Source organism: Equus przewalskii, chromosome 16, assembly GCF_037783145.1.
Source record: "Equus przewalskii isolate Varuska chromosome 16, EquPr2, whole genome shotgun sequence".
Lineage (NCBI taxonomy): Eukaryota > Metazoa > Chordata > Mammalia > Perissodactyla > Equidae > Equus > Equus przewalskii.
The window spans coordinates 20,976,160-20,999,755 of NC_091846.1; the positions used below are offsets into that span (position 1 = coordinate 20,976,160).

At 39.1% G+C, this 23,596-nt stretch overlaps 1 long non-coding RNA gene across 2 annotated transcripts in view; it reads right to left on the reverse strand.

Moving 5' to 3' along the window:
• LOC139076334 (uncharacterized) overlaps window positions 1-23,596 on the reverse strand; it is a 186,899-nt gene that overhangs the window by 143,611 nt on the left and 19,692 nt on the right. The window contains exon 2 of one of the 2 annotated variants that reach the window (XR_011527797.1): window positions 14,855-14,926. The exons of the other annotated variant lie outside the window; for it this stretch is intronic. This is a non-coding gene — a long non-coding RNA (uncharacterized lncRNA). The remainder of the gene's footprint in view (window positions 1-14,854; window positions 14,927-23,596) is intronic. 2 annotated transcript variants of the gene reach the window in all.

The following is a 23,596-nucleotide window of genomic DNA, read 5'->3' on the forward strand; positions in this document are numbered from 1 at the left end:
CCGTAGTCTACGAAAATGGTACCTCCTAAAGTTGTGCAGTGGCTTGGTCTCAGGATCTGCCATTGCTCAGCTGCAAAATCAGTGGGTTGGACCAAATCCTCATTCTATGATTTTGCGTCACTTACACTTTTGATAAGTATTCCTTCTATGCTTTCATCCTATTTACTGATAAAATTACTGATTAGAAGCAAAATACAGAGGAGCATGTGTGTACCCCAGGTCTCATTTTGCATTCTTGGGAGGCTGCTTTAACTAGGTCAACAGTCGTCCTTCACTTCCTTTAGAGCACCATAGGCCTTCGAGAGCGTGGAAGAGAGCAAATTGCCACTTCCTTGTCACACTGAGCAAAATCCTCATGAACTACAATGCGTAACAATGTGAAACATACATTCTGAAAATCTCTGAAAGAAAAAAGCTGATTGACAGTCAATCAGTCTTATCAACCAAGGAAACAGAATAACTGGTCTGAACGTCACTGAGATTTGGCATTATGATCTATTATGTGCCTTTCTCTTTTAGTTTTGCCTCAGCTAACATCCATAACAGTGAAATATGATTGTCTATTCCTGAAAAGACAGGGAAATGCCATGCAACATAGTGCTGGTTGAAGATGAAACCAGTAGTACTATATTTTTTTAAGTTATGAACTATGTCTCCTGAAAGTGGAGTAGTAAATACTCCTGAAATGGGTAATAAAGTAGGAAATAAGTGATTGAAAGGAAATATGATAAATGTGCTGTTATCTATAAAAGTGAAAATAGAACATGTGCAAAAGCCCTGCATGCAATGGGAAAGAGCTTAGTGAGTTCAAGAACCTGAAGAGGAGATCTCGTCAAGATGGCAGTGCGAGCAGACATTGAACTCGTCTCCTTCCACGAATACAACCAGGTTACAACAATTTTTGGAAAAATTACCCCGGATTGAAAACTGAAAACTGGATAAAAAGAACCCCCACAACAAGGGACAGTCCTAAGGCAGAAGAGGCAGAAATTCCTGCTGGAGAGGAAAAAAGCCACCTTTGGGAGCAGGAGCTTCTCAGCTGGCCAGCCGGGAGCCACCCTAAGGTATGCAGCCCTCCCTGGAGGAGTGAGGTCCGGAGCCGGGGCAATACTGCAATAAGCATCCTTCAAACTCAGCCCAAATGAGATGGGGGTCTTACTGTCTGGCTTTGCTGGCTATTAAGTGCAGCGAGGATACCCCCGGAAAAGCTATCGGCCGAAAGCAAAAAGACTCGGGTCTTAAAGGGCCCACACACAAACTCACTCATTGCAGCAAACTACAATCACTAGAGAGAAGGCTGACAGTCCTTTGGTGAAATGAGACTCACCTAGTGGGCTCTGGGGGCATCTTGGTGAGAAGAGGGACCTCTCTGGAGACTGAGACATCGGTGGGGGTCTTTGTTCTGAGCTGGTCGAGGCGTGTTGATACGGACACCAGTGGGGGCCGTTGAGGTTCATCCCTTGGCCTGTTAGCCCAGAGGTCTGCCACGCCCACTAGAGCATAAATTTAATCCAGTTCAGCCAGGGCAGGCAACCCGCCCTATGGACACAAATTTAATCCAGTTCAGCCAGGGCAGGGAACCCGCCCTAGGGACCAGCCCCACCTAACAGCAAGCCCTCAGGCTACTTGTCAGCCTGCATTGACTGGGTGCCTTGATCCTCTACAGGCAGGCAAAGGTGTCTGCCTCTGTGGGGCAGGGCCTGTGTGAGGACCAGGTGAACTGTGGGGGGCATTGGTGGAGCATTGGGGGCCTCTGCAGTGCAGCGTCGGGGTACACTCCAGAGGGTTGAGAAGTGTGCATGGACCAGGACTGTGTTGACAGTGTATGTGGTCCTGTGGGGGGGTGAGGTTTATCAGCGGCAGAAGACCTGTGCTTCACAAATAGCCATAAAAAGGATCAGCCCCACCTTCCAAAGCCTGAAACAATTGAGTGCCTCCATGCCAAGGGCCAGCCCCACTCAGCTGCACTCCTAAGAGAACTGACAACAGCCTTGTAGGCCTGAGGCCTATCACAACTGTACGCCCCTGAGCCTAGCAACTAGCTACACTGGGTACCAACCCAATTAAGAGGAAAATTGCAATAGGAGTGTGCTGACAGACTTTGTAGCCAACAGTGCTGAGGCTCCCCAAACTGGATTTACAAACAGCTGACCAGGGAAGGAAAGATTAGACTCCCTGGGTACCTGCAGTGGGAGCAACCCTGCCACAGCAGAAAGACACAAGTAGCCCACAAAGGGGTCACTCCTGGTTCTTATGGACTGGTAATGAGAGGGAAGCACACTGCTGGGCCTCATAAGGCATCTCATACATAAGGCCACTTCTCCAAGATCAGGAGACATAGCCAACTCACCTAATACATAGAAATAAGCACAGAGAAAGAGGCATAGTGAGGAGGCAAAGGAATACTTTCCAAGCAAGGGAATAGGACAAAACCCCAGAAAAAGGACTAAATGAAACAGAAACAAGTGACCTACTCAACAAAGAGTTCAAACAAAATATCATGAGGATGCTCACAGATATGGGGAGAAGAATGGATGAACACAGTGAGCACATCAGCAAAGAACTGGAAGATATATATAAAAAAAACAATCAGAAATGAAGACCACAATACTGGAAATGAGAAATTCACTAGAGGGACTCAGTAGCAGAGTAGAAGCAGCAGAAGAACAGATCAGCGAGCTAGACGAAAGACTAGAGGAAATCACCCAAGCAGAAAAGAAAAGAGAAAAAAGAATTAGACAGAATGAGAACAGTGTAAGGGAACTCTAGGACAATATCAAGCATGCTAACATTTGGATTATAGTTGTCCCAGAAGGAGAAGAGAGAGACAAAGGGGCAGAAAATTTATTTGTATAAATAATAGATGAAAATTTTCCTAACCTGAGGAAGGAAACAGACATCAAAGTTCAGGAAGCACAGAGAGCTCCAAACAAGATAAACCCAAAGAGGCCCACGCCAAGACATATTATAACTAAAATGTCCAAAATTAAAGACAAAGAATCCTAAAAGCAGCAAGAGAAAGGCCACAAGTGACATATAAAGGGAAACCCACCAGGCTATCAGTGGACTTCTCAGCCAAGACCCTACAGGTGAGAAGAGAATGGCACAACGTATTTAAAGTGCTAAAAGGAAAAAACCTACAGCCAAGAATACTCTATCCATCAAGGTTGTCATTCAGAATGGAAGGAGAGATAAAGAGCTTCCCAGACAAGCAAAAATTAAAGGAGTTTATCATCAAGAAACCAGTTCTGCAAGAAATGCTGAAGGGACTTATTTAAGTGGGAAAGCAATGACCACAAATAGAGATAAAAAAATAATTATCAAAAAAACAAAACAACAACAACAAAAAAAAAACAGGCAATAAAATCACTTGTAAGGTAAAAATATAGTAAAGGCAGCAGATCAACTACCTGGGAAGATAATATGAAGGTTAAAAGACAAATGTACTAAAATCACCCATTTCAATGATAAGAGGGTAATGGATAGACACACACTAAACAAGAGACTATATATGATTTGAAAAACATATAATGTGGGAGGAGGGGAGTGAAAAAGTAGAGCTTTTAGAAAGAGGTCAAGCTAAAGAGTCTATCAACTCAATATAGACTGTCATATGCACAGTATATTAAATAGGATCCTCATGGTAACCACAAACCAGAAACCTATAACAAGCAGGAAAAAAGTAAGACAAAAGAAATCAAACATATTACTAAAGATAGCCATCAAACCACAAGGGAAGAGAGCAAGAGGAAAAGAAAGAAACAGAGAAGAACTACTAAAACACTCAGGAAAAAAAAAGGGACAAAATGGCAATAAATACATATTTATCAATAGCTACTTTAAATGTCAATGTACTAAATGCTCCAATCAAATGCCCTAGGGTGACCAATTGGATAAAAAAACAAGACCCATGTATATGCTGCATACAAGAGACACACTTCGGACCTAAAGACACTCACAAACTGAAAGTGAAAGGATGGAAAAAGATATTCCATGCAAACGGCAAAGAAAAGAAAGCAGGGGTAGCAATACTTATGTCAGACAAAATAGACTTTAAAACAAAAACTGTAACAAGAGACAAAGAAGGGCACTACATAATGATAAAGAGAATAATCCAACAAGAAAATACCACACTTGTAAATATCTATGCACCCAATATAGGAGCACCTAAATATATAAAGCAATTATTAACAGACATAAAATGAGAAATAGACAGTAACACAATAATAGTAGGGGACTTTAACACTCCACTTACACCAGTGGATAGATCATCCAAACAGAAGATCAATAAGGAAACACTCGCCTTAAAGGACACATTAGACCACATGGACTTAGTAGATATATACAGAACATTCCATCCAAAAAACACAGAATACACATTCTTTTCAAATGCACATGGAACATTCTCCAGGACTGATCACATATTAGGCCACAAAACAAGTCTCAATAAATTTAAGAAGATCGAAGTAATACCATGCATCTTTTCTGACCACAAAGGTATGAAACTGGAAATCAACTACAGGAAGAAAACCAGAAAAGCCAGAAAAATGTGGAGATTGAACAAAATGCTACTGCACAACGATTGGGTCAATGAAAAAATCAAAAATTTCCTGGAGACAAAGGAAAATGAAAACACGACAAAAAAATGCCAAAATCTGTGGGATACAGCAAAAGCAGTTCTAAGAGGGAAGTTTATAGCAATTCAGGCCTACCTCAACAAAGAAGAAAAATCCCAAATAAACAATCTAAAAGTGCATCTAAAGGTACTGGAAAAAGAACAACAAACAAAGCCCAAAATCAGCAGAAGGAAGGAAATAATAAAAATCAGAGCAGAAATAAACAAAATAGAGACTAAAAAAAAATAGAAAAAATTAATGAAACCAAGAGCTGGTTCTTTGAAAAGATAAACAAAATTGACAAACCCTTAGCTAGACTCACTGAGAAAAAAAGAGATAAGCCCCAAATAAATAAAATCAGAAATGAAAGAGGAGAGATTACAACGGACACCTCAGAAATACAAAAGATAATAAGAGAATACTATGAAAAGCTATATGCCAACAAACTGAATAATCTAGAAGAAATGGATAAATTCTTAGAAACACACAACCTTCCAAAACTGGACCAAGAAGAAGTAGAAAATTTGAATAGACCAATCACCAGTAAAGAGATCGAAACAGCAATCAAAAACCTCCCAAAAAATAAAAGTCCAGAACCAGATGGCTTCCCTGGTGAATTCTACCAAACATTCAAAGAAGACTTAATACCTATCCTTCTCAAACTCTTCCAAAAAATTGAAGAGGGGAGGCTTCCTAACTCATTCTATGAAGCCGACATTATCCTGATACCAAAACCAGACAAGGACAACACAAAAAAAGAAAATTACAGGCCAGTATCACTGATCAACATCGATGCAAAAATCCTCAACAAAATACTAGCAAATCAAATACGACAATACATTAAAAAGATCATACATCATGATCAAGTGGGTTTCATTCCAGGGGTGCAGGGATGGTTCGACATCTGCAAATCTATCAACAAGATACACCACATTAACAAAATGAAGAATAAAAATCACATGATCATCTCAATAGATGCAGAGAAAGCATTTGACAAGATACAGCACCCATTTATGATAAAAAACTCTAAATAAAATGAGTATAGAAGGAAAATACCTCAACATAATAAAGGTCATACATGACAAACCCACAGCAAATATCATTCTCAATAGAGAAAAACTGAAAGCTATCCCTCTAGGAACAGGAACCAGACAAGGATGCCCACTGTCATCACTCTTATTTAACATAGTATTGGAAGTCCTAGCCAGAGCAATCAGGCAAGAAAAAGAAATAAAAGGGATCCACATTGGAAAACAAGAAGTGAAACTGTCACTCTTTGCAGATGACACAATTTTATATCTCAAAAACCCTGAAGATTCCACTAAAAAACTTTTAGAAACAATAAAGGAATACAGTCAAGTCACGGGATACAAAATCAAAGTACAAAATTTGGTTGCATTTCTATACACTAACAACGAAGTAGCAGAAAGAGAAATAAATAATACAATCCCATTTACAATTGCAACAAAAAGAATAAAATACCTACCAATAAACTTAACCAAAGAGGTGAAAGATCTGTACACTGAAAAGTATAAAGCGTTGAAAGAAACCGAAGAAGACACAAAGAAATGGAAAGATATTCCGTGCTCTTGGATTGGAAGAATTAACATCGTTAAAATGTCCATACTTCCTAAAGCAATCTATAGATTCAACGCAATCCCTATCAAAGTTCCAACAACAGTTTTCACAGAAATAGAACAAAGAATCCTAAAATTTATATGGAACAGCAAAAGACCCCGAATAGCCAAAGGATTCCTGAGAAAAAGAACAAAGCTGGAGGTATCACACTCCCTGATCTGAAAATATACTACAAAGCCATAGTAACCAAAACAGCACGGTACTGGCACAAAAAGAGACACACAGATCAATGGAACAGAATTGAGAGCCCAAAAGTAAACCCACACATTTATAGACAGCTAATATTCGACAAGGGAGCCAAGAGCATACAATGGAGAAAGGAGAGTCTCTTCAGTAAATGGTGTTGGGAAAACTGGACAGCCACATGCAAAAGAATGAAAGTAGACCATTCCCTTACACCATGCACAAAAATCAACTCAAAATGGATTAAAGACTTGACTGTAAGACCCGAAACCATGAAACTTCTAGAAGAAAACATAGGCAGCATGCTCTTTGACATCAGTCTGAGCAGCATATTTTCAAGTCCCACGTCTGACCAGGAAAGGGAAACAAAAGACAAAATGAACAAATGGGACTACATCAAACTAAAAAGCTTCTGCACAGCAAAGGAAACCATCAACAAAACGAAAAGACAACCTAACAATTGGGAGAAGATATTTGCAAACCATATATCAGATAATGGGTTAATATCCAAAATATACAAAGAACTAATACAGCTCAACAACAACAAAAAAACCAACAATCCAATTAGAAAATGGGCAAAAGATCTGAACAAAGATTTCTCCAAAGAAGATATACGGATGGCCAACAGGCATATGAAAAGATGCTCAACATCATCAGCTATCAGGAAAATGCAAATCAAACCTACAATGAGGTATCACCTCACTCCGGTCAGAATGGCTATAATTAACAAGACAGGAAACAACAAATGTTGAAGAGGATGTGGAGAGAAGGGAACCCTTGTTCACTGCTGGTGGCAGTGCAAACTGGTGCAGCCACTATCGAAAGCAGTATGGAGTACCCTCAGAAAATTAAAGCTAGATCTACCATATGATCCAGCTATCCCACTGCTGGGTATTTATCCAAAGAACTTGAAAACGCAAAGGCATAAAGATACTTGCACGCCTAGGTTCACTGCAGCATTATACACAATAGCCAAGACATGGAAGCAACCTAGGTGCCCATCAAGGGATGAATGGATAAAGAAGATGTGGTATTTATACCACGATGGACTACTACTCAGCCATAAGACATGATGAAATCCGGCCATTTGTGACAACATGGATGGACATGGAGGGTATTATGCTGAGTGAAAGAAGTCAGAGGGAGAAAGTCAAATACCATATGATCTCACCCATAAGTAAAAGATAAGAACAATGACAAACACACACATAGCATTGGAGATTGGATTGGTGGTTACCATAGGGGAAGGGGGGCGGCAAAAGGGGTGATTAGGCTCACATGTGAGGCGATGGACTATAATTAGTTTTCAGGTGGTGAACATGATGTAATCTACACAGAATTCAAAATATATTATGATGTACAGCCGAAAATAAATTAAAAAAAAAAAAACCAAACCACGTATCATACAAGAAATGAAATATTTATGTGTCCTTGTCATCAAATGCTGAGTTTTCAGGCTAAGTGATGCTCCTGGAATAAACGACCATCGATTTCAGTTATTTAAAAAAAAGAAAACCTGAAGAAAACCAGGGTGGTAAGGGCCTCGTGGGCAAGGGGAAGAGGGTGGGAGACAAGCCTAGAGGGACCACGTCATACAGATCATACAGATTCATAGGCCACGTTGAAGATCTTGGGCTTTCTCTCAATTGTAATCGAATATCATTGTTCAACAGTTGAGGAATGGGTTAGTGAATTAGGTTATATCAACATCACAGAATACTACCCATCACTGATTCCCAAGGTGTGTTATAACACTTATCTGTGGAACAGATGTTTCATTGTGTATTTAAAAAAAATTTTCATGTTACAATTAATTTGAAGAAAATGTACCATATTCTCACCTTTTTTCTTAAAGCATATTACAATATTATAGGTTTTGAGAAATCCTACAGTAAAAGAATTTGTTTACTTTTACAACTTTCCAAACTTATTTGACCTTGGAGATGTTTTATTTTCCCCAAGTAACATCAGTTAAAATCCCAAGAAACTAGCAGTGGTAAAATATCTTTTGGTAAATATTGCTATATATCCCATTTTAAATGATCATATGTAGAAAGTCTGCAGAAAAGTGGAAAGCATTCCATGATTGTAACTATATATAAAATATGAATTTATGTGAAGGTAATATGCAACAATTAAAATATCTGTTGCCTAGAATGACAGATTTATCAGTGATTTTATATCTTTCTTAAGTCTTTCTTTAATCTTGATAGTAAATCATTTTTTCAATTAAAAATTATAAAGTAGTAAAAATTTATGAGAGCCATATTTTTATTTAAATGTATTTGAAGTTTTGCCAATTCAATCAACCTGTGGGCTGCTGCACAAATTTCACTTCATTAGTGTGGCTAGAGACTAAACATTCTATGATGGAGAAGAAACCAGTCATCATAATACCAGTGCTAATCCCCTTGCTGGCAGGTTGATCTCATTAACATCTCTTAATTGGATGAATTAATTTAAACTAAAACACAACTTGATTCATACCATGTTTAACCATAGACATTTTTCATAGGATTCATAGAATCCTCTGAACTTACCTCCCAATCCCACCACTACTTAGAAAGCCATTTGAAAGAGCATTTCATATACACAGATCGAAACCTTTTTATAACTTTGGTATTTGGGCCAGAAATTAAATCCTGAATTTTCATTCACTCAACAAACATATATTGAGAGTACTAGACTATCCCTAAAAATATAAAAATTTAAAAAGACAAAATCCTTATCCACAATGAATTCTCAGTAGGCGATACAGACATGCAAAAAAAATGCAACACAGAATAAATACTTTAACTTTGATATATCTTGGCGTAATGTTAGTACAAAGAAGAGAGAAGCTAGTTCTTCTCAGAATAGGGAGAGTAGGTCAGAAAGGCTTCAAAGAGGATGAGATGTTTGAACCACATCTTTAAAAATGAGCATGAGTTTGCCAGGCAAATGAGGCTGGGAACATTCCAGGCAAAAAGAGCATGCACAAGGCCTTGATGTGTGATCCAGAACAAGTACCAGGTGGGACTAATGAAGAGGGCACAGTGAAACCTGCCACAAATCCATCAAATAAGAGAAAGATTAACAGGTTTGGATTTTAGATGGTAGCACCTACTTTAAGCATGAGCGGGTTCAGAGAATTAAGGAGAAAGGTCCAAACTGCAGTCAATTGAGGAAGGAATGAAGGTCTCAGGAAGCACACTCAGCAGACTCAGTCATTTGTGGGGTAACATTTTGGCAAGTGATATTCTTAACTCATGTAACAAATAGGTGCTTATGATAGGATTCTGTTGTGCATGTAATAATAAAAATATATTTTTTAACTCTGTGTCGCACTGACAGAATCTAAATATAGATGATTCTTATGATTTCAAGCAGGTCATCCTTTCACTTTAAAAACAATAGTACTTAATGACAGGTTGTAAGTAAATCTTGATATCTTCAGATGAAAAATGCCATATAAATATAAAGGGTGATTTATCAAATTCACTTCCAGTGCAAAGGCTCCCAAAGTACCTGGCAAAGAAGCATGTGTTCTGATATCTTCAATGAAACAAAGAGGAGAGGTGCACATTCATAGTGATACTACACTTTGAATGTTTGCAGCAGCATATCTCTACGGGTTGCAGGACACTCCGTAAGCATGTTTACTTTTGTAAGAAGAGAGTGGTCTGTGCTCACATTTAACCACAGATAAAGAGGTGACATTAAAAAATGCAAGAATTGCAAGCAACCTTAAGCATCATCTATCCAACCTCTTCATTCTATGGTTGAAGAAACAGAATCAGAGAGGTTATTAGGTTGCCCACAGCTCACACAGTGAGTCAGAGCTGAACCCAAGACTGCAACCTAAGATCCCAGCTTCCAGTAGTCTGGTGTTTTGGTTTTCACTGCACCCTCCTGGCCTGTCCCAAAGGGCAAACTAAATCAAAAACAGAACTAAGAAGTCAGTTAAAAGCTGAGTCAACAATACAGTGATCCTATTACCCTCGGCCTGTAACTGAGGATGCACTTTGTAGTCAGCATGGGGGAAGGGAGGGTCACTGTGAACACCTGCTACACGCCAGTCACTTGGCTGAGTGCTGTGCATACACTCACAACACACAATGCAAAGTTATTCTCTCATCATTTCACTGTCAGTCAGTAAATAAATATTTCCTGGGGGGTTATTATGTGCCAAGGACAGTTCTAGGCCCTAGAGATCACACTGAACAAAACAGAGTCTCTTCCTTCATAGACTTGCACTCTAGTTGGGGGAGACAGATAATAAACAAGTCAACTAATGAATACACAAGAGAGTAGTAAGTGCTAGATAGAGAAACAAAATGAAATGATGTAATGAAGTGTGACAAGAGGGAAGGTGGGAGAGTGGGCCCTGCCTCATCTTGTGAGGTCAGGGGAGGCCTTCCCAGGTCTTCTCCTTATAGGCTGATAAGAAGGACATGCAATCAGGCATCAGGCATGAACCTTCATATGAGAAGACATGAAGATGGCTTAGAACCTGACGATATCCAAGGGTAAAATCAAGTCAAAAATCAGGGAAGGCCATGTGTGAACCTGTGTGTGGAGGCACATGTCTGTCTAAGCGTCACCAAAAGGAGCAGGAGAGAATGGTCTGAGGGCAGTTCAAAAGGACCTTCTGTAACAGTTTGCTGCTGCTTCCTTTGGCTTTTATTAGGCCAAGCTACTTAATATGCAATGGTTTTCACCCTGTGGCCTTCATTCCTCAAAGCTCTACTAAAAGTCAGTTTCACCCCCCCCCCCACCCCCGCCTTCTCTCCACATGACTCCTGTCTTATTTTAACTGGATATAACTGCTTCATAACTGTTGGGTTAAAGTAAAGGTGATAGATATGACTACCAAGACCCCATGCCAATCTCAAGCATTTCCTGGAACAAGACAAATGGGACAGGGTGGTGGAAATGCTGGTCTAATGGGCCTTCCAAAAAGCATAAACAGATTGAACCCAAAGTGAGTGCAATACCACCAGGACTTCTTAAGGGAAAACAGCAACAAGATGTTAGAATTAATTTGAGGCCTCTGACATTGACAGAGTTGGAAGCAACATGAAGCACAAAAGTCAATCTGCTTTGGGAATGTTAAAAGGAAACACTTGTTTGGAAAGAATTTTTAAACGTGAAAAAGAAAGACCATTTTCAGTAGAATTTGTGAACAGTGAGCCTGACCACACACCAGGGGCTGACAGAAGACGTATCACTGAGGGAACCAGGGTCCAGCTCCCAGCAGTTTTCATGCCCAGCACCCAATTGAGAAATCATGTGCGCTGATGAATGTCTGCAACAGGCCAAATGACTCCACTGGGAGAGAATCAGACTCTCAAATTCAATCTCGGCCTTGATTCCATTCTTCCTTCTCCTCGCCCCAGCGTTCCCTGTGTTTCTTCATTCTGTGGTGATTGTATACACTCTAAGAACCACACACCTTAAGTTTAACTGTTTTACAAATCACTTCCCATTCTCCATTGGTAGATACATGTTCACATGAAGGCCACACTTCAGTGAGAGGGTTCCGATTGTACCCACTAGACCAGACTTACTCCAACACATTCCTGGGCCAGGTTCAAGTCAACAGGCTAAAGGAATCCACACCTGAGGCAAGTCTCCCCACTGCATGACTGAGCTAACGGTGGTGTACTTTATAACATCTCTGTCTACTCTTCCTTAGCATCTGGATGGATACTCAATTCACCTTGTTGGTGTGGTATTCAGGAAGAGTTTGGGTTTCTGAGGGGAAAAGATTACATACTGCTCTAGTTTATCTTCTGGATATCTTTTTCTACCACTGCATCAAGTACCAGTGGATCCTAAAAAGTGTCCTTTTTGTGATCAACACGCATTGAAAACATCCAGTCATCCCCCAAATTCCAACATCTTTCCGCACCTGTGATGATGAGGTGACAGTGATACAAGCACCCTATGATGTTGAGTTACAAGAGGCTGACTCTCAAGACTAGGGATGCAGAATTGCATGTGGGAAACCTCTGGCTGCTGAATTAAAGATGTCTTCCTTTTCTGAAACCTCTATTTCCTATCCCTTGATTTGCTAATCCAGAAAGATGAAACTCCTGTTTGCTTCTCAGTGAGAGCTCCTAATAATGTATTCTATATGATCATTGCCCTTAGAATGGTTAATTTTCCACTTAAAGCTCAAGCAACTTTGCTTTCTTACTATTTTAAATGTGAAAGTTCCTTGCCCTTTGAAGAGACATATTTAGAAATGATTTTTATGGTGTGATAGTAACAATAGATATCTCCTGCTGGTAATTCTTCACCAAGGCGAAGGAGAAAATAAAAAAATATTTTAAGTTAGACTTACAGTGTTTAGATTTTAATATATTCTTTAGATATAAGCATATTTCAGATAATCACTAAAAATTGTCTCAGTTTTTTTTCCACTGCAATAAAGGAAGCTTTAAGATTGTGAGCTATACAGATGATAAAATATAATACAATGTAATATACAGTAGTCCCCCCCATATCCTCAGTTTCACTTTCCACAATTTCAGTTACCTGCAGTCAACCACAGTCTGAAAATATTAAACGGAAACTTCCAGAAATAAACAGTTCATAAGTTTTAAATTGCACACCGTTCTGAGTAGGGTGATATAATCTTGCACTGTCCCTCTCCATCCCGCCAGAGGCATGAATCATCCCTTTGTCCAGCGGATCCATGCTGAATGCGCTACCCATCCATTAGTCACTCAGTAGCCATGCTGGTTATCAGATGGACTGTCGCAGTATCACGGTGCTTGTGTTCAAGTAACCTTTATTTTACTTAATAACGGCCCCAAAGCATAAGAGTAGTGTTGCTGGCAATTTGAATATGCCAAAAAGAAGTTATTGTTGTTAATCTCTTACTGTGCCTAACATAAAATTAAACTTCATCATAGATACATAGGTACAGTCATTCGCTGCATCATGACGTTTCAGTCAACTACAGAACGCATATACAAAAGTAGTCCATAAAATTAGTACCATATATCCTATGCGTGTAGTAGGCTATACCATCTAGGTTTGTGTAAGTACACTTCATAAAGTTCGTGCAACAACAAAATCACGTTAACGACATATTTCTCAGAACATATCCTCGAAGTTAAGCAACGCATGACTCTACAGGAAAAAATAGCAAATATAGGGCTCAGTAGTATCTGTGGTTTCAGCATCCACCAAGGGTCTTGGAATGCATCCCCCTCAGATAAGGCGGGACTGCTGTATGCATAAAATTTATGTAACTATATAAACAATATCTACAGCCTAAAGATTTAAAGCTTAAGAGATCGTACATTTTAAAATTTTTGTAGCTCACCTTATAATGTAATTTTCTCATTTCAGATCTCCTGGATCAAAAATACGGAATTAAGAACCATGATTTTACATAGCTATATAAATTTTGTAACATACCTGTAGCAAATTGCATGTTTTGTTTTATTAAACATAATAACATACTATGCAAGCTTAATAGACATACAATACAATCAATCCTTATTATCCACGGATTCCATATCTGCAAATTCCCTTACTTGCTCAATTTATTTGTAACCCCAAAAGCAATACTCACAGCGCTTTCAAGGTTATTTGCGAATATGAGGAGCAGCGAAAATTTTGAGTCACCTGATGTCCACATTCCCAGCTGAGGTCGAACGAGGTGAGACACTCTTCCTTCTTGTTTCAGCTCTTATAGTAAAAACAAGTGTCCTTTTCACAGTCTACTTAGTATCATGTTTTTCACATTTTGGTGCTTTTTCTTGGTGATTTTACTATTTAAAATGGCCCCTAAGCATAGTGCTAAAGTGCTGCCCACTGTTCATAAGGGCAAGAAGGCTGTGAGGTACCTTACAGAGAAAATACATGTGTTGGATAACCTAGTTCAGGCATGAGTTATAGTGTTGTCCACCGTGAGTTCAATGTTAACGAATCAATTACATATTAAACAAGGCATTCAAACAAAAACACACATAAAACAAGGTTATGTATTGATCAGTTAACACAAATGTTGACCAGAAGCTGGCAGAAACTAAACCCCAAATTTCCCCTAGAAGTAATGGTTCAGTATTCCTTAATGCAGCGTTTACAGTGAGTTCACAGCACATAACTCCCATGAATAACAAGAATCAACTGCGTTACATTTAAAAACAAGTTCACGCATTACTACAAATGCTCTTTGCAACTTCCATGCTTCCCACGTTGAAAGCATAAGCATGTGACTATGGAGTACTCCTTCCACAGAGCCTAGCTTGGCGCCATTAATGTGGGTTTCTTTAAGCTGCTTATCAGGTGATGCTTCCCAAGAGGCAAGGCGCCAGAAGGAAAGTAGTGACCAGCAACCCTAGGGGCCTGAACTGTGTTCCCTGCAGAGGGAAGCCCTCTAGCCAGAGCGGTCGTGTGAGGAGCCATGGGTAACTCACAGAGGCTGCGTCCCACAAGGAGCCTGGACAGGCCTGAGGTGAGGCATCCATTCCGAGGCCAGGTCATTGCACCTGAAAGGGGCAAGATGAAAAGGGAGAGTCAAGAGGAGACCACAGAGGGTCAGAAAGTGAGGCGCAAAGAGGTTCAAAGAGAAGACAGGAGGCAGGGTGTAGAGGGATGATCGTGTCAGGATTCAGGAGTTTGCTAAGAAGTTAGACGTGGGGATGGTGACCTCTGGCCTGGAGGGAGGGAGAAAAGTGGCTAAAGTGCTGGCAGGGAGTGGACGATGCTGATGGCCACCTAAATAACCTCTGAGGGAAGTGGACAAATTCATCTCCAAGGTTCCTTTCAGCCCTATAGGTGTATGATGATAGAGTGATAATAAGGAAGAACAGTGCAGGTTGGCGGATCAGCTTTGTTCATTTTTATTGAAATTCTTGCCTGCCATCAGAATCCTCAAAAGAGAAACAAATGTCTTCTGGAAACCACAGCTTCACCTGTCTCCACCAGTACAGTGGTGTTTGGTAATATAAAACATCTTTACTTTCTTAATCTGTAACAGAAAGGGATACAAAGATTTTCCTTTTTAGTGTCCGGTTATCTCCAATGATTACATCAGTCTAGTTTTTTCTTCTTTAACTTTTATTATAAAACTCAATCATACACAAAAGTAGAGAGAATTGTCTAATAGACTTCCATGCACCCATCACCTAGCTTCAATAATTCTCAACAGTTTAACCCAGTTTTGTCATCCTCTTATTTGACTAACAGAGCTTTCATATATTTTTTTCATTCAACAAGTATTTCTTGAGCTACTGCCATGTCAGAAACTTTTCAAGTACTGGACTGAGTGAAAAAAAGAAAACAGACAAAAAATACCTGCTCTCAAGGACCTTACATCTTAGTAAGATAAGTAATAGCTAATTTTACCAAGAGTCATTGGCCATCACTGTTATGAACACTTTACTTTTGATTATTTTGTGTAATCCTCACAACAACCCAATGAGGTAGGCACTCTTATTATCCTTTTTACTGATGAGGAAATTGTAGTACAGAGAGGTTAGGTAACTTGCCCAAGGTCACACAGCTACCAAGTATTGTAGTTGGGGTTCAGACTGGCTCCGGAGTCTGTGCTCTTACCCACCATGCATACTGCCTCTCTGCACCTCAGTAAGTCCTGCCTCTTTCACAAAGCACTTCTCTGCAGAATCCTGGGCTTCTCTGACCTCTATGACTTGGTGAGAATTACAAGAACCAGGTAGAAGTTAGCCACATAACCCTTTTTCTCCACTCACATTGACCTCATGGAATCTTTAGATTAAAAAAGCTGTGGCCATTTATCTTTGTTGGACCAACTTCCTCTTAAAAGACTTGTCTTTTTGTAGATTTCAATTCAAATATGATAGCAAATTAAAATACTTTTTATTAACTATCAAAATCCTATGTTTTCTACCCTAGTATTAAGAACAGATAACATTTATTGAGCTGTAGCTCTGGGCCAGGCATGGGGCTGAGTACTTTAAGTGCATCCATATAGACCTCATAACAACTCTGTAAGATAAATATGACTAGCCCCATGTTACAGATGGAGAAATGGAGGCACAAGCAGATTACAGAGCCCACCCAAGTTCACATGGCTAGAAAGTGGCAGAACCAGAACTTGTCTTTATTTCATACTCTTAACTACACTACCCCCACCTCCACCTCAGAGGAATTCTCTGTACTAAAAAATCCAGAACTCTCTTGATGGTTCAGCAGAAATATTTTACATGTATCATATAATAATATTTTTCAAAACAAAGCTTTTCACTTTTGTATCATCCCACTCTACATTTCAAATTTCATTAAAAAGTTGAGTTATTTCTCCAAAGAGCCCTGGGAGTATCAATATTCTGATTTTTATCATTCAAGACTGGGGTAAACCAACACATGGAGTTTTTATGACTAGGCCAAGCTCTCATATTAAAGGTGTCTGAAGAGACAGCAAAAGGACCCAAAACCAGGATGGAAATCACATACTAAGGAAAACATCCAATCAATAGATCCTATTTCAAGACATAAATCACCAAATAAGGACTAGTAGAGTGCTTGGCACATATAAAGTGCTTGCCAACATTGGTTTAAATAATTAATTTTAAAGTTATATGCAAATAAATCAGACTCTCCTTTTGAAGAGCAGTCTTGAAATGCCCTAACAAGCTATTCACGTTATTGGGAAGGTGGAGTTGTTTAAAATGTTCCGCTGAGTAATAGAAACCTCCCTAACTTCTACTCTAGGTTAGGGGCACCTATTGGATGCTCCCATACCTCTCTGCACATTTTGTAGAACTCAGCATATTGCAATAATTTGTCTACATGTCTTCCCAAGAAAACTATAAGCTCCACAAAAGTAAAGATTTCTGGATCATGTTCACTGTTGTATTTCTAGTGATCAGCACAGCGCCACGGTAATAACAGGACAGATCAAATAAGTTTCATTGAAAGGAGTGAATTAATGAATAAATAAGTGAATAAATGAATGAATGAAATAGGCATTCTAGTACTAGACAGGACAATGAGAGCTATCCAACTCCCTCTGGCACCGTCTTTCCTTGGGCCACAAGGACGTTTAAGTACTTACATTTACTCAATCAGGCTTTGCTCAGCCAGGATTTCTCTGTTGTTCTATCATCCTCTCCTTTTTCCTTTCTTCTTCGTAGTTTTTGTCTTATTCATCTGTTTTGGTCTCAGTGTATCTGTGTTCTTACCTAAACCACCTTAACTTTTCTTTACTAAAAAAATAGTAAATTAAACTGTGAATATTACACATTAACCTATGATGACTAACATGAATCCAAATTTGCCTACTAGAGAATTCTCTACACATAAATAAATGTTCCAAATCCTTATTTTTGGCCAAAGACCTATTATTTTTACTTTCTCAGAGAATTCCCTTTAACGTTTTAAATTTTTCACATATGGTTAGATGATCTTCATGCCAATGATTTGGGAATTACATTGACCCTCAGTGAACCCTTTTATACCTAAAATTAAATTTTGCAGCTACCCAAAAGCATTAGGAAATTCAATGCCCCCGAGGGCTTTGTAGTTAAAATCATAACACAAAGGCTTAACATCTATAGAACCCCTCTCTGATTTTCTGAAATTATTTTGTATCATTTTGTAAAACGAAAAAAAGAAAGAAGGAAGAGGGAAGGAAGTAGAAAGGCATCAGCATCATGCTTTCCTGGTATTTCTCAACATTACTGGCATCTCCTTTTCATTCCTGTCAGTGTAGTCACTGACTCTGAAGTTCAGTGCAGAGATGGTACTAGAGAGTCCAGCCTCTCTGGTCAGGGAAGCTGCCCGGCCCAGGTTCAGGAAGAAACCTCCATCTATGGCCAGGAAGTGAAAACTCACCTGACTCAGGTGCTGTAATGCCAGCCATCTCCAGCTGAAAGTAGTCCTTTGAATCATGAGTCTACAATATTTCTCATCCCTGCTATTTTGAAGGATGCTAATAATGGGCTCCTCAATAGGAAACCAAGGTCTGAACACAAACCTATGAAGGAGATCATCTGATTCTGAGAATGTCACCTGATAGAAAGGGTGCTGTGCTCAGAGTCTGAGACATGGGTCCTAATCCCAGTTCTACCACTAACTCGGTGTGTGTCTAAAGGAGAGTTCCTTTACCTGTCTGCATTCCAGTTTCCTCACCTATAGGAAAAGGATACCTACCGTGCCAACTTCACCCACATACTGTGAAAACAAATCAGTAGATGACTTAGTGCTTTGAAAAGTTAAAGCACCTTGCAGACAAACACATTAGTATGCGGTACCCTCCCACATTCCTTTTCTCCATCTCATTTGGGGTTTCTCTTTCTGAGCCTCTCCAAGAAGCTCTTTTAGGCCATGAACAACAAAGCCTTCCCTTCAGCCTTATCACATCTGTAATCTCCCAGGGTGTATTTGGGAAGGGAAAAACCCCCCCACTATGTTAATGGCCTCTTCCTCCTCTTCTTCCTTCTAACAAAAAGAAAAACAACTACAATTACTATCACTATTGAACATTATATCAAGTACTTGACTTGCATTATCTATTTGATCTCCACAAAAATCCTCTTTGCTTTCAATAGCCCCATTTTACCAACGAGATTGAACAAGTTTAAATAACTTGCCCCACTAAAGTATCCTGGAGATTTCCAAATCCCAGTGCTGGAGAGGAAGAAATCCCTTGAGGTCAGAATTTCAGGCATTGTGGCAAGCCAGTCAGAAAGTTTTTATTTGAGGATTGGGAGACTCACTTTTCTGGATTATCCTTCAAACCCGCCTTCAGGGAGCACCTATGAAAATAAGTCAATTCCGGAGTTTTCACCCAAATCGCTCTCAGATTAGAGAGCCTTGGATTCCAAAACAAAAGTAGTCCATGCGATTTTTAAAAAAAGGAGAAGGACATGAGAAAAAAGCATGTCAAAGTGTGCACTCCACCACCAGGCATATTTACAAGTGACCACGTAAATTGTGATTTAACGGTCCGGCACGTGGTATAAAATGTCAGCAACTTTCACAGTTCTGAAAACTGTGCAAAAAGAGAGGCAGGGAGAGAAGTCTGCTCTTTACACCCACACAGTACTGTACACTTGACTCGAGCGCCCCGAAAATTCCCCTAAGCATTTTTATCGTTACGTATCACTTGTATCACTCCACAGTTTAGTCAGCCAAACCATATCCTTTTCCAGCTTTAGATAAATTGCCTTTTGACAAACTGCACACAGATGAAAATATCATGAAGTCCCCAAGTTGTAATCTCTACCCTGTTTTTCTACCGAGATGAGTAAGATTTTCCTATTTAGTTTTTTTTAAGAACATAAGCAGCAGATGTATATAATATACAAATGTCATCATTAGTATGTTTACTCACTCTTTCTCGCAATTATCTGAGTTTTATCAGATACCTTTGCCCAGATTATGGCACTTGCAAAATCTAGTAAAGAAAATTACCATGCAAGGACATATTGATTTAAAAAAGAGGTGGTCATTTTCCCTTTCTAACTTTCATTATGATGATAAAGTTTTAGCTCTATTTTGGGGGAAAAAAATGAACATAATCAAAAAGTGTAAGATGCTTTGTCACTTTCACCAAACTTACAGTCAACGTTTTAAACAAATTTTTAATATACCATAGAGAGGCCATACTTTATAAATAACTACAAAATGTTTAATTATAAATCATTTTAGCCAAAGTCAAATAAGAGGTCAGCTTACCTTCCTATCCTGTAACAGGTTATATTTATTTTGAAGAGAATACAGTAACTAATACTTTACTCATGCAGCTAATATTAAACTTATGTTCAATGGCTATTCAAGAACATACTTAAGACTAGGATCAGAGATAGGAAAATGTGTCACAGTTCCTGGAGACTCTACCCATTAAGGTTGTTAATACATCAAAAAGGTATTTGTCATATAAAGAAGTATATGCACCACTTTGCTAAGCTAATGAAACTGTTGTGATACAAAACACAAACACACACACACACACATACAGCTGGAAAGACAAGCAGCCACTGACCAAACATAGTCATGTGTCACTCAACAATGGGGATATGTTCAGAGAAACGTGTCCTTAGGTGATTTTGAAATTGTGTGAACATCATAGAATGTAGTTACACAAACCTAGATGGTATAGCCTACTATACACCTAGACCATATAGTATAGCTTATTGCTCCTAGGCTACAAACCTATACAGCATTTTCCTGTACTGAATATTGTAGGCAATTATATCACAAAGGTAAGTTTTTGTGTATCTAAACATAGAAAAGGTACAGTAAAAATAAGGTATAAAAGATAAAAAAATGGTCCACCTGTATAGGGCACTTACCATGAATGGAACTTGCAGGACTAGAAGTTGCTTTGCTCAGTGAGTGAGTGGAGAGTGAATATGAGTGAACATTACACTACTGTAGACTTTATAAACACTGTACACTTAGGCTACAGTAAATTTATAAAAAAATATTTTTCTTTCTTCAATAATAAATTAACCTTAGGTTACTGTAATTTTTTTACTTTATAAATATTTTAATTTTTTTTAACTTTTTGACTCTTTTATAGTAACACTTAGTCTAAAACACAAACACATTGTACAGCTATACAAAAATATTTTCTTTCTTTATATCCTTATTCTATAAGCCTTTTTCTATTTTTTATTTTTTCACTTTTTAAACTTTTTTGTTAAAAACTAACACACAAACTCACATTAGCCTAGGCCTACACAGGGCCAGCATCATCAATATCACTGTCTTCCACCTCCACGTCTTGTCCTACTGGAAGGTCTTCATGGGTAACACACATGGAGCTGTCATCTCCTATGATGACAATGCCTTCTTCTAGAATACATCCTAAAGGACCCGCCTGAGGCTCTTCTTGAGGAGGTGTCACACTTTTCAGAAATATGTCCATGGTGGTTTGCTTGCTTTGTTTCTTTTTTTCATCATAGATTTGCTTGTAAGGAGATAATGCACCACGAACGTTCCTCTCTGTCATTGAAGACCTTTCAGTGTTGGGGGTCTATGTTTTCAAACATTTTAAAGAGCTTGTTGAGGTCTGCAAAAGGTCCTGCTAAACCTGTCACTGTGGGTTCTTCTCTTTCTTCTCCTGTAGTTTCCTATTCTCTTGCCTCTTCTTCAGCTACGCACTCCTGTTCCAGTTCCAACACTTCCTCATTAGTCAGTTCCTCAGGAGCCACCTCTAGGAGCTCCTCGGTGTCATCCTCATCTACACCCAGGGTAAAGTTGTCTGCCGTCTCAACCACAGCCTTGTTGATTTTTGCAACCTCCTTATCCTTGGCAAATTCTTTGAAGCGTATCTTCTTCCAGATACCATTCATACACTCCTTGGGGACATCACCCCAAGGTTCTTGATGCAGTCACAGATGTTGTAATCCTTCCAGAATTGCCTCTGTGTCTTCTCAGTGTCTTCCTCAGTTGCAGCAATCTGAGCAAAGTTCTTCTTGGGAAATAGGTCTTAAAAGCTGCTATAACTCCTTGATCTATTGATTGAATCAAAGAGGTGATGTTTGGAAGGTGAAACACTACTTTGGTATTGAGATGAAGGTCATCAATAAAAAGAGGCTGCCTGGGAGAATTATTAACAATAAGCAAAATTTTGAAAGCTATGTTATTCTCCAAACAGCACTTCTCCATCTTGCTGTCATAGAAATTCAGGAGGGCATCTTGGAAGAGGAACTGGGTCATCCATGACTTCTTACTGCTCCTGTAGTACACTGGCAGTGTGTGCTTACCGATATGCTTGAAGGCCCTGGGGTTTGCACTGTGTCACATCACAAACAGTTTCAATTTGTAGCCTACAACATTGCCCCCAAGCAAGACTATTATCCTGTCCTTAAAAACTTTGAAATCTGGCATTGACCTAGCCCCCTTATAGATGAAAGTCCTCTCAGGCATCTGTTTCCAGAATAGGGAGGCCTCATCCATATTGAATATTTGTTCCGGCAAGTAATTTTCCTCCACAATCAGCTTATCTAGTTTCCAAAAATTCTTCAGCTGCCTTCACACCAGCATTCGCAGACTCACCACTCACTTTCACATTATGTAATGAATAACGATTTTTAGGTCACTCAAACCTCCCAGAGCTAGCAGTAAATTCAACATCATAGTCTGGTCGAGCCGTTTCTTTCAATACTGCAAACAAAGTTTTTGCTTTGGCTGTGATCGTCATGGTGCTGAGAGGGAAATGATTCTGTGCCTGGTCTCCAACCCAGATCATTAGAAGTTTCTCCATGTCTGATATAGAGCCTGCTTGAATTTTTCTTAGTCTCACTGCCTTCAGTGAAACAGATCATTTTACAGCTTCTGTCACTTTGATCCTGTTCTTCAAGATGGTAGTTGGATCTTGGTGGAATGGATTATGCCTGACTGGTGAGCAATAACCATAACTGATTTTCCACATTTGTAGTCCTTAATCACTTTTAATTTTGTTTCCAGTCAATCACTCAAGGTGGCCTCTTACTGGCAATATTAGCAGTGGATTTTGTATGCTTTGGGGCCATGATGAGCAAAGCAACACAACATGAAATCAAGCACAAAAGAAAAGGATGCAATCAAGAGACACAGTGAATCCAAGATGTATGAGGCTGATGCTGGGGGCAACATGGAATACTGTTTTACAGTAAATTTTTTTTATAAGTAGAAAGAGTACACTCTAAAATAACAATAAAAAGTATAGTATAGAAAATACATAAACCAGTAACACAGCTGTTTATTATCATTATCACATATTATGTACTGTACATAATTGTATTGCTATACTTTTATACAACTGGCAGCACAGTAGCATCACCACAAACACGTGAGTAATGCATTGTGCTGCGATGTTACAAGAGCTAGGATGTCACTAGATGATATGAATGTTTCAGCTCCATTATATTCTAATGGGACCACCATAATACGTATGGTCTGTCGTTGACCAAAATGCCATTATGCAGTACATGACTGTAAACCAGACATTGCTCTAAGATCAGCAGTAAAAACATAACCGTGATACCTGGTGCCTAACAGTGCCTGGCACATGCAGGAACTCAGTATTTGTTCACAGACACTGATGAGTTTTAACCCTGATATAAATTTCATAGGAAGAATTGTAAAAATGTTGGACTTCAGGAGTAGGTCGGAGGCAATGATGATGAACATTTTTCACACCTTGGTTTTGTTTTCGGGTTTCTTTTTACAAATTTCGTACTTGA